The sequence below is a fragment of the Acinonyx jubatus genome, chromosome D4 (genome assembly GCF_027475565.1).
Source record: "Acinonyx jubatus isolate Ajub_Pintada_27869175 chromosome D4, VMU_Ajub_asm_v1.0, whole genome shotgun sequence".
Lineage (NCBI taxonomy): Eukaryota > Metazoa > Chordata > Mammalia > Carnivora > Felidae > Acinonyx > Acinonyx jubatus.
Window position 1 is genome coordinate 84,341,778 of NC_069391.1, and position 13,599 is coordinate 84,355,376.

Here is a 13,599-nt window from a genome sequence, read left to right on the forward strand (position 1 = left end):
GTGTTACATGGACGTCCAGTTTTTCTAGTGCCATTTGTTGAAAAGTTCATCTTTAATCCATTCCATCGCCTTTGCTCCTTTGTCAAAGTCACTTGATTCTATCTGTGTGGGTCTATTTTGTGGTTTTCTATTCTGTTCCACTGATATATGTGTCTCTTGTTTCACCAATGAACACAGTCTTGATTACTGAAAGTTTACCGTAAGTCTTGACATTGGGTAGTATGAGTCTTCCAGTTTTGCTCTTTTTCAGTATTGTGTTGGGCATTGCTATTTTTTTTAAGCTTTCCAAATGAGTCCAATGTATAGCCAATGTAAGAATCACTGCTTTGGAGGCAGCTGGGAATAGAAGGAAGAATATGGATCTTAAGGGCGCCTGGGTGGCTCAGTTAAGCATCCAACTTCAGGTCATGATCTCGCAGTTCATGAGTTCAAGCCCCACGTCGGCCTCTGTGCTGACAGCTCAGAGCCTGGAGCCTGCTTTGGATTCTGTGTTTCCCTTGCTTTCTGCCCCTCCCTCACTTGCTCCCTCTCTCTCTCTCAAAAATAAATAAATATTTTTTAAAAATTAAAAAAACAAACAAAAGAACACGGATTTTCAAGTCAAGCAGCCCTTTGTTTAAATTCTTGGTGTTCAGGCAAGCCATCTGAAATGTGGGAGCTTCAGTTTCCTTTTCAGGAAATGGGGGATTAAAATGCTTACTGGCAGGGTTTCTTGTTTGTTTTTATAAAAGCAATACCTTGGACAACCCCAGCATAGGGATGAACAAGCAGCAATTCACTGGTCAAGATGATTTCCCTTTTCTTCACTTCCAATGCCTTCTTGACTGTTTTCTTAGTGTGCTCTTAGACCATCGCATTCCAAATATTAGGAAGGACTAGCATAGTTTATTATGATGAAATATCTGCCAATAGATATGTAACCATATAAGATGGGTTATAATCCAGTGTTGCTTCCCCCGGAAACCGGCAGCCTGAAGAAATAAGCCTGTTTGACAATCTTTTTTAGAAGGAAGTGATTCATGTTGAGCCCATGGGGAATTAATACTGGTCTATTTTTTAACGATTTGTTGAAGGGATAGGAATTTACTGCCTGCATGGAAACAATAATGAGAATAAGTAGCAAATGGCACAAACGATTAAAAAGAGAGAGAGGGTGAGGAAAGTGCCCTTTTTAAAAAAATAAACAGGAAAATGACCAGGAAGGACATTGAAGCAACAATGGGATCTCTTTATGACTATACACCTTTGTACTTTTAATAATTGGGGCCATTGTTACAGAACACATTCCCCTAAGTGAGATTATTGGGTAAAAAATACAGTTTCAGATATTCGTATAAACGTCTTATTTTCCAAAAAACTCTTCCTTTATTCTACAGAGTAAAAAATACTGTATGTAAGCAAGAAATCAAGCAAACAAACAAAAAATACAAGTCAGCAAGGGTGATAAGAAGGAAACATAAAAGAACTCATTTACCATCTACATCTATGCTCCAAGCATGGTAAGAATTATACACGTTTAAACAAATTAATCCTCATGGCAAATTTAATACCATTCTCACCGCATAGATAAGAACCGACGTCTTAGAAAAGCTACTCCATGTGCCGCAAAGCATACAGTTCACATGTCAGAGCCAGGAAGCCATCCAAGTATACCTGAAAACCAGGCACTCTGGCCCCATCTCAAAAACCATTATGCCATGATGCTCAAATTCTTTAATTTCTGAAAAGGAGAAAGAGTGTGAAAACATTTTTAACTTCCAAAAAAGATGCCCAAAATTACTAGATGTTTTATGAGCAGAATCCTAATTTGGACTAATTTTCTAATATAGCTATCCTAAGAAGTCTGGTAACTGGGCTCAAACGAAAGGATTCTTTCATTTCTTGCAGGACACAGACAGGCACATTTTTACAATGGCCTCCCCAAGACAGTAACCCTCCTCTGGCACCTCCCCAAGAGTCATGAGAGAATCCCGGAGCCCCCGGTACCTCCTCTCAAAAGATCTGCCAGCCCAGCAGAAGCAGTACTAATGAGACTCTGCCACCGTGTAGCAGATGCTGGTGATTCACAGGAAAGAGGGGCCATGTCTGGCTGTGACTCTCCTTCCTGCTGCAAACATTAAGCCGAACCAAATAAAACTGATGACAAAACTCAAAGAGAAAATGTCAGGGGTCAGAAGTGGCCACAGAAACCACCGTAGAACCCAATTAAAAGCTGGTATTTTCCGGCTTTGCTTGTGACAGGTGTTTTTGCCTGCCTGCATCCCTCCTTCCTTTCCCTGGGGTGATGAGACATACACCAGCAGAGTGGAAAACAGTGCCCCAAGAAAGGAACTGTTCTAGAATTCACAGTAGCAGGTGCACAGCAATTTAGGAGTAATTAAGATATTCTAAGAGAAAACAACCCTCTGTCATGTAAACTAGAAGGAGGTGGGGACATGGTAACTTCAGTTTCAGACACTTTATTTGTAAGGGAGACATATGGCTGTCGCCTTGCAGCCATGCGGGGAATCCCAAGCAGAGTGTCTAAAGATCACTCGTGTGGGGTCTGGTCCTCCACGTTCCAAGTCCAGAAACTACATTTTGTCTACTTATTCAGAGACTCAGGGGCTGCCACGCTCCCTGGCTTAGAAGATCCCAAAACACAAACCAGAATGTCAAGGTGTGCTGGGTGTTTTTCATTTCTAATATTTTTGTTTGGATTCTTTCATTTATAATAGACACATTTTTCTGTTAGTTATTGGGCTATTATCAGGGAGTCGTCCTGTGTCGGTTAGCGGTTGCTGTGGAGGAAGGATGCCCAAACCCAGAGGCTGAAAACCATCAGAATTTGGTTTTGCTCACATATCTAGGGTAGCAGAGCAGCTCAGCTGATCTCTCCCGGGCTCGCGCTCACCTGGTGCTTGGGCCACAGGCTGGCTGATGTAACATGCGTCTAGCACAGTCTGGCGATCGGCCAGGACGGTGTGAGTAAATGAGTTTTGTTTCTCATCACTGAGCAAGTTGGCCTGGCCGTGTTTCCGTGGTGGCTGTGCAATGCAACATTCAGCGAAATGTTAAGAGAGAGAGAGAGGGAGAAAGTACTTAAGGCCTCTTGAGAATCTAGGCTCAGAAGAGGCACATCACAGGGCACCGGGTTGGCTCAGCCGGTTGTGTCCGGCTCTTGGTTCCCTGGGTCTGGCTCTGTATTGACAGCATGGTGTCTTCTTGGGGTTCTCTCTCTCTACTCACGTGAGCACACGCGCTCTTTTTCTCAAAATAAATAAATAAACTTAAAAACAGCTGGCACGTCATGACTTCCACCACATTCTATCAGCCAAATCAAGTCGCAAGCCAGCCGATATTCGAGGGGTTAAGAAGTCTCTACCTATTGACAAGCTGAGTTGCCGGGTCACATACAAGCAATAATTACAGCTATTCTGGCATTAATCTTTCATGCCTCCCTCTGTGGGGCTCTTAAAAATTGAATTCATAAGCAGAGGTCACTTGATGAAAACAAACTGAAGGGCGCCTGGGTGGCTCAGTCGGTTAAGCACCCAACTTCAGCTCAGGTCATGACCTTGCTGTTCTTGAGTTCGAGTCCCCATCGGGCTCTCTGCTGTCAGCACAGAGCCCACATCAGATCCTCTGTCCCCCTCTCACTGCCCCTCCCCTGCTTGCTCACGCTCCCTCTCTCTCAAAAAAATAAAATAAGCATTAACAAAAATCAAATATAATTGGATACGACTTAGGGGTTATTTCAACTAGGCTTCCAAACACTCTGATGAACTATCCTTGCTCCAAACCCAGAAGGTACCCAACACTAGATTGCCTCTCTCCCTCTCCTACCCACACCACCCCCCACCACCCCATACCACCTCCTACACACCCTGAATGTCCATTTGGAGCTGTTCTCTCACAGTGCATTCTTTCTATAGATGCCTGCCACCAAACCCTTCCATTATGCATTGCCTTTTGCCGGGTTCACTCTTATGGTGGCATCTGTTTCCACGTAGTAGATTTACGTCTGGCAGCCTCTGCGGTAACTACTATGTCTGGTTTTCAGTTCATAATAATTTAATTGCTGCTGAAGTTGTTTCAGGAAGAGATAGAGGAAGACACTGTCTCTTCCTCTCCCGCCCCCTACTCAGGAGCAGAAAGGCAAGGGCACTTGCAAAATCTGGGAGGAGAGAGAACCCTTTTGTCTTCCGTCAGCTATCGCTGTAATAACCAGAAATTTATGGCTCTGTGGTTATTATCCAAGTGGGGGAGCCCAAACATCTGTGGGCCACACAGGTTTACTGCATTCACGGGAACATTTTCTGAAGTATCCTGGAAATGAAACCTAGTTCTTTTGCAGAAATTCAAGGAGCCCGAACTCTGTTAGAGTAAATTAGCGCTGAGATATTCAACATGGCTTCAAAATGCGTCTTTCTGTGGAGATGAAGTTTCTAGGTCGCTATTCCATTACACAATGCCCTCCTTATGAGAGCCCAAGGGAGAAATTTCTCTCTGCTCTCAGAATGGGAAACAGCTGGGCTGTTTAATACTTGGAGTGATTTTGTGGTGGCTGTTATTACAGATATTATGGATCACGTATGTGACGGCCGTCTCTTTTTTGGGCAGTTTAACATCAAAGCAGAGACTCAGCTCTAGAAACTCTATAGGACCTTTTGGTAGGAATATTAGATATTAACCTCACACTTAACTTTGCTTTATCTTTCCTAGCTCTGTAGACTCTCTGTTTTGCCTTCCTCACTCAATTATTTTTGTTTATTTTGTCCTATTTAAGATACTTATTAAGCAGACTTAAATACTTTTTAGAGCCTAAGAGAATAAATAAGCAAACAAATAAATGCCAGTTTCCCAAGAAAGCTGTAACCTTTCTGAATACTTAGAAGAATTCTTCAATTTTATCTATCTTGACGGAACTCTTGTACAACTTTTCAATTTCAGATACTGTGGTCCGAGTTTATCGTACTTCTCAATGGTTCGTTATCATTTTTTAATCTAAGAAGAACCCTCTCAATTTCTTCCTTCCTTCCTTCCTTTTCTTCCCCTGACATTCCTCATGTGCCCCTGGGCAACCATTTCAATACTGCAACCCCTTTTGTTACTTTGTGTTCTTATAAAACATATGGTTTAAAAAAATTTTTTAAGTAAAAAATAAATGAAAAAAATAAAAATAATATAAAAAATAAAACATATGGTTTTACATGCATGAGTCTTAATGGCATGCAACTATTGTTGCTTTTCTTGTTATAAACCTGTTTCCTTTTTCATTCAGTACATCTCGTGTGTACTTCTCTTTATCTAAAGAGCATGAACCCAGGACACTGCCATCCACTCCCCAAATTGCCTCCAACACCCACCCCCAGAAGTATGTCTTGAGGGCAATCCTTGTACCCAGAGTGAACACATTTTAGGGTGACAAGGGTGCTATGAGTAATTTCACCAGGACAGCAGGTGCGCCCTGTGATCGTCCTAGGGGAGCTGCAATGCCTCGTCACCTTATTCAGACAGGACCCTTAGGAACTCCGTGAGAATCCCTTCTTGATATGTACCAACAGTGGATTTGCTGAGTCAGGAGGTACTCATAGACCTCATCTGCTCTTACCACCAGAGTCCCACGCAGGATTTCTACACCAGTTTACATTCCCATCAGCAGTGCGTGAGGGCCCCCATGCTCCTGTATCCCTGCCAACACTGGCCTTATCCCAGTTTTGCCAGTCTGGCACATGTAAACAGATACCTCATTGTCAACTTACATCTTTCTGGCAACTAATGCGTTTGAGCATCTCTTCATATTCTTGTTAGCTTTTTGTACTTTTTCCTTTCTGTGAATTGTGATCTTGTACCTTGGCCCCTTTTCCATTGGGGTCTCTGTCTTACTGAGTTGCAGAAGATGATAAGTTTTCCAAAATGAGCACACATTTCTTTGTCTTCTTAAACTGTATGACCAGCATGATTATTCTTTCTTGCAGAACCAGGGTCACATGATGTTGAGCATATGTAATGCTGGGGTTATTAGACACTATGAAACAGAGTTAAACAGGTACCAACAGATTGCAATGGACCGAATGGTGCCCCACCCCCAACATTTCATATATCTAAGTCCTAAGCCCTGACGTGACTGTACTGGGAAATGCGGCCTTTAAGAAGATAATTAATGTTAAGTGAGATCCTAAGTGTGGGGCCCAAATTCACCAAGGCTTGTGTCCTCGTAACAAGAGACAGGTAGTAGGTGGCATGTACATAGAAAAATTTACTGTAGGTGGACTTCCAAGTCAGATACTGGGAAAACTATTCAACTCACTTAAACCGCTTACCTCTTTGGGCAATCGGAAGCATCAGAACTTGCTGTTTGATGCATGGAATGGCTTATAAAAATTAACCAGTTGCATTTCTAGGAAACTGTTCAGGATATGGACTGTTTTCAGCAATCAGGTATTTCTTCCTCTGAAAATATCAGGGATTCCTCTTTCTCGATTTTCTTTCTTTCTTTCTTTTCTTTCTTTTTAACTCATTTTCCAAAGTGATGTCCTCCTCTGATATCACCAACTTCCCTACAGGAAAATACATGCAGCTCAGACACCTGTGTTGTTCTTAAAAACGTTTTGTTTCTGCTATGTACAATGTCTAAAGATACTGGAGGCTCTATGATTTTCCCAAATGGGAAGAATTTGTCCTAGGTCCTATGGAATGGTTTCAGGGACCCTGCTAATGATTCTACTGCTTAATTGCATATTATCTGCAACATACCTAATCCCAACACTGTGATCAGTTCCCACAAATGTGCAGGCAACTAGCTGCAAGCTGCCATCATCAACTCCACTAGAAATTATTTACAATACCTGATGGAACACCATGTGGCTGCATTCTACAGACCTGGGCTTATCCCACTGGACTATTCCCCATGAGACTTCGCCTCTCCAAGGTACCAAACCTTCTACAGAACTCTTTTGAAGTCCTAATGCATGTACTGTGTTCCATAGAAGTGAACAGAACATGGGCGCCTGGGTGGCTCAGTCGGTTAAGCGTCCAACTTCAGCTCAGGTCATGATCTCATGGTTCATGAGATCGAGACCCACGTTGGGCTCTGTGCTGACAGCTCAGAGCCTGGAGCCTGCTTTGGATTCTGCGTCTCCCTCTGTCTCTGCCACTCCCCAACCTGTGCTCTGTCTCTAATAATACACATATACATATATATATGTAATACATATATATATAAATACATACATGTATTTAATATACATATATATATGTATGTATGTATTTAAAAAAAGTTAACAGAACTTGGCCCAACTTTTACTAAATGGTCCCCTCCTCCACGACCACCTTCATCATTCCCACTCTTCGTTGGAGAGCTGACTTCTGGTCCTTTGGTGGGGGCAGAGAGGGTACACTCCCTGTATCTTCAGACACCCAAAGGACTGTTTATCTTTTCCCCATCATAGTAGTGCTTTTTCCTTTTTATTTCTCTTTGCCAACGCATTTCTTTTTTGCTATTACAATATTTGCTGCTTACAACCACTCTCCTTTCCCTGTCTGCCACTCCCATTTGTATATTTTTTACTTTCTCTTCTCTTTTCTATCTCCTTCTCCTATTTTTCTATCTCCTTCTCCCGGCTTTGGCTGAGCAGAGCTTCCATTCATTCTCAGTTTGGCCCTATGGGGCATGTGTCCTCCTGTCCCTAAAATTGCCTGCAGAAGCTGTGTGCACACACACACATCTGCACACGTACGTGCGTTTTCCTGGAGCGAGGACTGTGGCAGACCCTATGGATTATCTACGCCCCCAGCGATTCCCAATGCCCTATGCCCTTGACTTCCAGTGCCACACAGGCCGAGAGGCTGATAATTTTCAGTTTGCTACCTCTCCTTGGTTTGCCCAACGAGAAGGAAAATACCCTTTGTTGAATAAAAAGCAAAGACTCACTAGGAGAACACCCTTTGCTCTTCATTCTTTCCTGTGATTCTTGCCTGGAATGTAGATTGTGAAGCACGGTCATAAGCAGCCAGCTGGAAAACATGAGGCTGTGAGCCTGAGAACGAAGGCCTGTACATGAGGCACAAGAGCAGAAAGTTGGAAAGAGCTTTAAGTCTCTGACGGTAACCTTGAGCCACCATCCCAGCTCTGGACAGTCCACCTCCAGACATATTCTTACATGTTTTGAAATACACACACACACACACCATTTTGAAAAGAAGAGGTAAAAATATCAAGAGAAATTCTAAAATTTTCTTCCTGTTCCCAGATCGATTGCTTTGTAGATGCCCTAGAGGCAAGCATCCTATTTTGAAGACCTCTGTTGAATAACCAGGGCATTGCTATTAACAGAGATCAGCAAAAGTTAAACCAGCAATGATGTAGAAGTGGGGGCAGCGTGGGGGGGGGGGGACACCTGAATGAGTATAGTCTAAGATAGGGTGGTAGTGTTATAGGTCATTTGTGTTTTATATGTAAATGGCTGGAAGGATGTACGTAGCTGATGGTGACAGCTTTCAACTATTTTGTGTTTGTAGCTCTCTACATCAGCCATGCATTAATTTGCATTAAGAAAAACAAAGAAAAGGAAATGTTATTTTAAATATCCCAGTAGTTCAGGGCGCCTGGGTGGCTCAGTCGGTTGAGGCACCGACTCTTGGCTTTGGTTCTGGTTATGATCTCACGGTTTGTGAGATGGAGCCACACATCAGGCTCTGTACTGACAGTGTGGAGCCTGCTGGGGATTCTCTCTCTCCCTCCCCCCCTGTCTTCCCCCTCCCCTGCTTGGTGCACTCTTTCTTTCTCTCTCAAAATGAACAAATAAACTTTTAAAATAAATAAATAAATATCCCAATGATTCAATACAGGTCCCTCCCTCCCAAAATTTCCTTTTTCCTTCCAGGTGGCCCTGTCATGGTGTGGAGTGTCTACCAATCCTGCAGAGATATTCTCCAGGGCCACCCCTTGCTGGTAAGGACAGCCGGGCAGGTGTGGTGGGGAGGACTAGAGAGGAGGGCTCACTGCAGGTGGCCACCAGCCTGCTCTGGGGGGGAGGGGGGTGGAACGAAAAAAGGAACACCCAGCGGAGCATCACCCTTGCTGACGAGACCACCCTGCCCTGTATCAGTGGGGCTTTCCCCACATTTCATTCTACTTATTATAGACTTGTCCCAATTCCTAGTCTGTCACAGGATGATGGGCACTTAGCCCTGGAGCACCATCTAGCCTGCTCCTGCCTTTCCAGAGACTTAAAGAGCAAGTGCTGAAAGTTAAGGGTATGTCCAAGGTCCAAGAAGTCACATCGGCAGCAGAGTGGGGATGAGAACCCATTTGGTGGCTAACCAGCACCATCACTACCACCCTGCCTGCCTTGGGGAATCCTTCTTACAGGCTGGGCATTGCCCTGGGTGCCATCTACATCGTCTCTTAACCTTCTAAAAGCCCCACGAGGTTGATGTTGTCTTCTCCGTTTTACAGTTTAAGAAACTAAGGCTCAGACAGATCACGTGGATTTCCAAGGCTAGAACAGAGCAGAACCAGGAGTGGAACCCAGTAGCCCTTTCTACCACTTCAGCTGACTCAAAACAGTGTTTGCGTGTGATCTCTTACCATGTGCCTACAAAGCAGTTTCCCAGAATTCCTCTAGAGGGGTCTTTAGCTATTGGGGTCTCAGGAAATTTGGGGTCTCAGGAAATCCATCTCAGGACCACCTCCCTCTCCCCTTCGGTGCAAAGAATGCTTCCTGAATGAGCCTCTTCGCTCGGCAGCTGGTGATGCTTGATTTGATTAACACCCGGGGACCCATCACCAGGCGTAAAGATGATGTCTAATTAATTGCCTACATTAAAGAGCTGGCATTTCCTGCATTCGGTTCACACTTCCAGCTTCAACCATGTTTTCATTTCAGCAATAATATTTACATGATTAGCAAACAGTCGATTCATACTCCAGTGTGGACCTAAGCTGTGTGTGGGACTTCCCTAAGCAGATGTCCTTGACAGGTGTAAAGAAATAGGCTTTTTATTCACAGCAAGAGCCACAAGCAAGCTCTTCTGCTTGTTTTTAAATAAAAAATCATGCTTGGATCAACAAATATTCATTGAGCACTGACCTATTCTGTGTCAGTCATCCCATTTCCAAGGCCCCGCAGGGGCCAAAAAGAAGCACACTCACTAAGAAGTCACATTACACTTAACTGTGTTTTCTTTCTTTCTGTTCCAAGATCTAGATGCATAAATTAGGGAAAGCCACTCTGCATCAGACATCTGAAGCTTCAACAGGCGTTTGCTGGCCTCTCCTGAGATCTTATCAGGCAAGAAGCAGGGGAGTTTGAGATGTGAAATGACTCCCAGGATGTGAATGGGGATCAAACTGAAAAGAAATGATGCGTCACCAGGCTATCCTATGCAGTATCTTTAATCACAACATGGAAATGACACAGAAAAGCAAGATTCTATCTTCAGACAGCAGGAGATTAGAAGGGCTAAGGCAGCATTTTGGACGACGAAGTTCTTGACAAGGGGTCGAATTCTAACATCACGAAAGTGAGTAGGAACAGATGCCCCAGAACCACCAAAAGCAGTACCACCCAGGGAAGATGTGGCTTCATGGAAGAGGCTTGACTGCAGTCAGCTACAAGCTCAACAAAGGCAAGGGCGTGATGTGTGCCCCGAATCACTAATACGTCCATCTGACTGCATTTTATGAAGTATCTACACTTAGGATTGGGTGAGCCCTGCTCTAATTTTCTCTGGCCCTCCCACAATTATGCAGTGTATTCAACCTAAGGAGGTTGACCATACATCATATTGTTCTAATCAGGACACTGATTTAGAACGAAAGGGATTGCAGGTGTAAATTAAGCCTGGAAATTAGGCATCAGTGAAGAATCCTGGACAAACTGGGGTCCATGTTACCTGGTGGTAGCTAACTGACTTCCAACAGAAGAGGCTTTCTGAGAGCCTATCTGGCCGTACCCATCAGTTTCTGGTTTACACGCCTATTTGTTTTTTGAAAAATTCCACGAAGATAGCAATACGTCCAGTGAAACCCAGCTTCTTTTCTTTGAAAGTGTTATTATTATGTAAATATATGGTGGCGGCTCTCTTTTGAGAGAAAACTTATTTTATTCAAGTTTGCTACACAAGGATCTGTGTTTCCCTCGGCCCCCTCTGTAGTTATATGTTTTATATATGCTTTTTCAGGGGACTATTTAGAGGAGAATTCTATCCAGTATTCTCCCTCGTACAAACCAACACAAACACCCTATTACACTGAATGTAAGACACCAATGGTTATAAGATGTATCACTACTATCTGCCATTAAGGAAAAGAAAAAAAAAACTCCTCCAATTCAACTATACTCCAAACTCCTTCACATCCAGCTCTCCTGGATCACCTTTCAACTCACAATTGGCATGTAGCTCCCATTTTCCATATGATATTTATGTCTGTGTCATCAAGAGCATCATGAATGCAGCATTTCTATAAAAAAAACTTTCCATTATTTTCTCCAGAATTTTCTTCCAAACAAGTAACACTTGATCTGAAGGTTTGATGTTACTTTTTTTTTTATCTAACCAGCAAATGACAACAGTAGGTTTTCACACAACAACCAGGATTTTATTCTTTCTTCGGATAGTACTTAAATTGTTTGCTGACTGAAATTCTGAGGGACGCTGTCCCATTCTGCCACCATGGTGAACAACCAAATCTGTTCTGCATGGACAATGATAACTATACCCAAATGGCACTGGGCCAACAGATGCCTGGGATTTTACAATGTGAAGTCTGGATGTTATGGAATAAAATACAGTAACTCAGTCTGCCTGTGCCCTTCTGTCCCGGGTTATACCCTTTCCCTGATCATCCCCAGTCTGCTTTCCCAGCTGGCTGTGATAACCTCTCTTCTTCTTTATGCTAGCTAAGATTCTCCTCAAGAGCTCTCCTGAGTTTATGCCCAACCTTTACACCCAAACTTTTTACTCTGGAACTCTTCCTAATCTTTTCATTTCAGCTAGCTTTCTGTTTTATGCCCATCAACTGATGCAAGACAAAGCAAAAATGGAAAGGTCAACCAAGATTTTCCATCTCAAAAAAAGACCTGCTTCATCTTTTTTTTTAACGCTTATTTATATTTGATAGAGAGAGAGAGAGAGGCAGGGCTTAAGTCAGGGAGGGGAAGAGAGAAAGGGAGATGCAAAATTCGAAACAGCTCCAGGCTCTGAGCTGTCAGCACAGAGCCCAACATGGGGCTCGAACCCACGAACAACGAGATCAAGACCTGAGCCAAAGTCGGATGCTCAACGGACTGAGCCTCCCAGGCACCCCTGCCTCATCTCTGTTTTTATGAAGAAAAGCCACAGCTTGAGAGTAGAGAGGTAGTTCTTAGTTCTGGCTGTGAAGTAAAATAATTTGTAACAATTTTTTAAGAGTAGATTCCAGTGGGCTATCCCAAGACCCACTGACTCAGACTCGAAGGGTTGGGAGCAGAATTGGGGGAAAGAAGTCACTTGTATTTAAAAAGAGTTCCACAGATTGATGTGATAGGTCATGTAGGTTGTGAGCCATTAGGAGGAGGAGAACATTAGGCACTTTTCAGTTTATGCAGGGACAAGTCTACTGACATCCACCAACACAAACGTGCAGTCAAGAAGACCCAACTCTAAGTGTGCAGGAGAAAACAATTTCTATGGATGGACCCCAATTCTATTCAAAGCATAATATTCACAGCATCCTGTACTCAACATGATTAAACCAAGGGATAGGAAGGATATTGCAAATGACTCGGCATGGGATGGACACGTCACAATAAGGCAGGAAATAAAGGATGAGATTTTCTTTTTCCAACCTTCCAACAACCCCAAATGCTGCCTGGTCTGAGGCCATAAGGAAGGTGACCTCATCCTCCATTCTCAGGCCACAACTTTATAGGCCCATTTTAGGAAAAAACAACCTGAGCATAATTCTGGTTCTCTGATGGGGAGACAGTCTGTAGCCTTAGAGTGGAAAGTTGTACTGATGAGGGCCTCTCCCCAGAAAATATGCAAATCTCTGCACTAAAGGACTCAGGAAGAGGTGTTTATGGCTGTGGGAGACACTCTCTCCTTACCTCCATTTTTAGCAAATGTTCTTCTGAATTCTAGGTAAGGTATTACCCCTTCTCGTCTCAGGTAAGTAAATACCCAGTGATTCCACTCTTAGATCTGTGGTTTCTACACTGTGCCAGGGAATGCACAATGCAGTTTCCACACCAAAGCCCAGACCACCCTTGACCTCTTAGATCCGGGGACCTCTTGCTTATAACCATGAAAGAGTCTGAGACTCTGTCTCCTGTGAATTTCAGCCCAAAGCAGGGGCTGAAAGCAAGAACACAAGAGGCACACATCATTGCAAATCAGTGCTAATGGTTGACACAAATATTTACACTGTACTTACTCTCTTGCTACTACATGAAACACGCATTGTGTGGCAGGCCCTTTATCCACATTATTCATTTTATCCTCACCATAACCCATGAAGTAGGCTGCATGGTCCACCCCAGTGACAGAAACAGACCCAACTTAAGCCACACCCCCAGGGTCATGCAACAAATAAGGGCTGAATTTAGGAATTAAGCCCAGATCTGATCCCCA

At 43.5% G+C, this 13,599-nt stretch overlaps 1 long non-coding RNA gene across 9 annotated transcripts in view; it reads right to left on the bottom strand.

Moving 5' to 3' along the window:
* Positions 1 to 573: 573 nt before the first annotated feature.
* LOC106968182 (uncharacterized) overlaps positions 574 to 13,599 on the bottom strand; it is an 81,592-nt gene continuing 68,566 nt past the window's right edge. For 8 of the 9 annotated variants that reach the window (XR_008291301.1, XR_008291298.1, XR_008291300.1 and 5 more), the window contains 3 exons: positions 6,306 to 6,542; positions 5,745 to 6,010; positions 574 to 3,026 (listed from right to left, as the gene is read on the bottom strand). This is a non-coding gene — a long non-coding RNA (uncharacterized LOC106968182). Of the gene's footprint in view, positions 3,027 to 5,744; positions 6,011 to 6,305; positions 6,543 to 7,915; positions 8,036 to 13,599 lie in introns of all 9 variants that reach the window. The other variant, XR_008291303.1, reaches the window with a different exon arrangement.